This window comes from Engraulis encrasicolus, chromosome 23 (genome assembly GCF_034702125.1).
Source record: "Engraulis encrasicolus isolate BLACKSEA-1 chromosome 23, IST_EnEncr_1.0, whole genome shotgun sequence".
Lineage (NCBI taxonomy): Eukaryota > Metazoa > Chordata > Actinopteri > Clupeiformes > Engraulidae > Engraulis > Engraulis encrasicolus.
The window spans coordinates 36,519,807-36,523,705 of NC_085879.1; the positions used below are offsets into that span (position 1 = coordinate 36,519,807).

Genomic DNA, 3,899 nt, shown 5'->3' on the forward strand with positions numbered 1-3,899 from the left:
CCAGATAGTACGGTTTATGCTGAAGCGACACACCATCATCCGAGGGCTGGTCCGCCAAACCGGCACACTTATAAATAGAACAATAAAAAAAGAGAGAGAGAGAGAGAGAGAGAAGGAGAAGGCATTTGCTAGAGTAGCTGACCGTTTTGATCATCAGCTGGTACGCAAGAAACGTGATGAGTAAAAGTCGGGACTCTCCTCTGTTTAGGATTCTGTGGGCATTACGCGCGGTGGTTAACACGGTTGGCGATGGGAGGGGTGGGTGGTAGGTAGGTGCGCGCAGGGCAGGCAGACTTTCCGATGTTACTTCAGACCCGTGCACTCCTCTCGGTTGGCGAGCATCAGCCGGTAGTGTAGTCACATGTTGCAACGTCACGCACGGAGTTAGTTAGCCTACTGTAGTTGCGCGCTATGCTATGAAGTCGTCATTCCCTGCTCCCGAGGTCCCCGGTCGCACAACGCCTAGAGTGCTAGCATGCAACCCCTCAGCCTCAAACCATCTGTACAGGATACGCTCAGTCATGGGAGTCTGCTACCTCAACTATGCAATCTCCACTATCAATAATTTAATCTATTTGCTCCAAAGCTGAAGAGACAACCAGAGGCTGCCTGGGAAAATTGGAAGGGAAATACAACAAAAAATAACCATAACAATTGCGCGGAGCGTTCTTCAAAACATCCCAGATGACTCTGTCCTGTTGAGTGGTCTACTTTACGACTGGGAAGTAAAAGGTAGGCGTTGTTGTGCTGTTTTCTTCTGACTTTTTTTTTAGTTGTGTTGTTTTTCGGATCTTTTGAGGGGAGACGGCGGAGTTGGAGTACAAGTAATCAAGTGGTGGACCCGGGGAAGGCTGCGACTCGGGTGCAGTTTGAAAGAGGGGAGTGAAACCTTATCTCCGCGTTCATTAATAAGAAACGCCGTTATTATGTTGATTGAATTTCTAATGTGCAACAGGAAAGGGGTCAGTGGAGGCAGACTGTTCACAGTTTCTGTCCTTTTCGGTTGGATATCCAAAACGAAACGCGGCATTAACGCATTCTGCATTACATGATATCACGAAATAGAACGGAAATTCACTAAGTGCCACTTTTCCGTTTGTATTTCATGTATAAAACGCACTTTGTTGTAAGTTGGTATTCCGAAGCGCAAAGGTATCGGCCAATGAGAGTCATTGGTATCGGTATTTCCAGCCTGCAACCTTAACCCATCTTTGCGTAAATAAAATATGCGCTATGAGAACTTAAAGGAATTAGTGGAATTCCGGAAAGATGTCGTGAATGCAATTCGCATTTGACTTGTTAAAGTAGCTATGCTATGGTGAAGAGAATGTTTCTTACAACCTGGCGGCCAGATGTTGGAGGGAAACAATTTTAAGTTCGGTGTACTCATTAAGACTTGATGGGAAATGTGAGCCGTGTCCGCATAGGTTTACCCACCGGCGTAGAGTCAAGGTCTCCACTAGACGGGATGCGATGACTACGTGAGTTTACATGAAATGTTTAAAGACAAACTGCCATGATCTCAGTGGCTTTCCCGACTCGGCGTAAACTCAACAATCCTGAGTGGTATGCGCGGAACAAGGGATGTGCCATACTATATTTAGCCTTGTTCGTATGTTTCCGTTCCGTATCAGTCCAACTATCTGGACCGCCGTGTGGCGGTCTAGAAAAGTTCTCCATAGACGGAATCCGAGAAGAGACATCGGATTTCAGTGCAGGGCAGAAAGTGCGCCAAATCCGGCTGATGGATGGAACCATGTCCCGCAAAGTTGAACACTCTCATCATTCAGTGTTGTGCTATGATCGCGTAACATCTTAGAAAGGCATTTTATTTTACATTTAATTTAGTTCTGTTTTTCTATCTATCTATCTATCTATCTATCTATCTATCTATCTATCTATCTATCTGTCTGTCTGTCTGTCTGTCTGTCTGTCTGTCTGTCTGTCTGTCTGTTTTGCCCGTCTCATTGGTTGCTTTTCTGTCTGTCTGTCTGTCTGTCTGTCTGTCTGTCTGAATGGATATATGTATGCTTGTCAGCGTGCCTGGCCCCACTAGCAGTTTCTTTTCTCAGTGTGTGTGTGTGTGTGTGTGTGTGTGTGTGTGTGTGTGTGTGTGTGTGTGTGTGTGTGTGTGTGCGTGCGTGTGGTTGACACACTCCAGCTTGTTTGGCTGGCTGGAGTGTTTTTCACGCAGTCACTTGCGCCCTCTACCGTCTACGCTGTGCAAATTCTGTCTGAGTGTTTTTTTTTCTATTGGCTCGCACTTCAAAGGGGGGCTCGAGGATGCTGTTGCCGTCCTGCCAGTGCCAGCTAATTCGTTTAGAGGAAGTCTTCGATCACACTTAATTCCCATCGACAGGCAGTTGCAGTGACGTTGTAAATGGTCAATGCTGTAATATTTTTCTGAAACCCGGTAGTGAGAGGGAGAGGAGGGAGGGAGAGGGAAACGGTGCGGAAAACAGCACTCGTCTCGGGCAGCTGCAGAGCAAACACACGGTAGAAGATGCACCCAGATCCCGTGAACGCCTGTCCTTACTCCTATTACGCCAAGACCAGAGCACTATAAATAAGTAATAACAAGCGCAAATGTTTAATTTGCGGAGCTAACCCCCCCTCTAACACACACGCGCGCACACACGCACACACACACACACACACACACACACACACACACACACACACACACACACACACACACACACACACACACACACACACACCACCGCAGAGGAGTTGAGTTGGTTATTATATTTTTTAATTCATGCAAACTCAATGAATTGCTCCTACAGCATTGACAGTTGAATGGCCTATCATCAGCAGCAGACACAAGAGTTGCCAAGTGGAGTGCAGTTTTGGGTGAAGAGTGAGTGGATGGAGGTGACAGATTACGGGCCTACCGGGCCCCAAACCCAGGCCCAGGGGCCCAAGAGTCAAGGGGGCCCTGAAGCCCACGCCTCTATATTTCCATTCTCATATTGCATTATAATTGCAATTCTGACAACTGTATTTTCAAAATGTTCTCAGAGGACTACCCTATCTGGCCCTAAAACCCTGAATCGTTTTGTACACTAGTAGTAACACTCATTGATGACGAGGGGGGGCTTTCAAGTTGTCTGGCCCTGGGCCCATGGAGTCTTGATCCGTCCCTGGGTGAATGGAGTTCGACAGACTGGACAGACCGGTGAGAGTAGAGGCTGGACCAGGGGGCTGGGGTCATTATAAAGGCATTTGGGCGCATTTGGCTGGCCGGCGTGTGGGACATGCTGTGAATAAATAGGCAGTAATAGGAGCGGCGGGACTCGCCTCTCCTTCGCCTCTCCCTCGCCTCTCCCTCGCCTCTCCCTCGCCTTGCCTGTCGACAAGACAGAAACATTAGCAGCTGTGTGAGGCTGATGGCCAAGATACGGCCACTATGGAAAGGTCCACAATACACCTTGCACAGCAGGGGGGGGGGGGGGGGGGGGTGTGGGTGTGGGTGTGTGTGTGTGCTTGGATATGGGATGGTGGTGGTGGTGGTGGTGGTGGTGAGGGATGGGGGATGACTATGGGGCAGGGTTGCCAGATGAGACTGATGATTTCCAGCCCAAAAAAATGCTCAAAACCCGCCTGGAAGCACTAAATCCTGCCCAATTTGAACTAAATTCTATTGATTTCTATGGCCATAAACTTGCAGAAAAACACGCCCAAATGCCCCTCTTGCCCATTTTTTATCCGCAGACGGCCTTCCTGAGCAGCCCAATTGTCGGGAGTGTGGATGGGTTGAGTGGGGGTGGGGATGAATATGAGTTTAGTGGGGTGGAGTGCAGGGTATGGATGAATATGGGCTTAATTGGAGTGTGTGTGTGTGTGGGGGGGTGCATATGGGGTTGAAAGGGGTGGGGTCGGGTGGTCCTACACTC

At 48.7% G+C, this 3,899-nt stretch overlaps 1 protein-coding gene across 1 annotated transcript in view; it reads left to right on the forward strand.

The window, feature by feature from the left end:
- The first annotated feature begins 449 nt into the window (after positions 1-449).
- Positions 450-3,899, forward strand: part of bdnf (brain-derived neurotrophic factor) — a 23,055-nt gene continuing 19,605 nt past the window's right edge. Inside the window, exon 1 of the mRNA XM_063189530.1 lies at positions 450-732. The gene's annotated coding sequence lies outside the window, so the exon portion shown is untranslated. The remainder of the gene's footprint in view (positions 733-3,899) is intronic.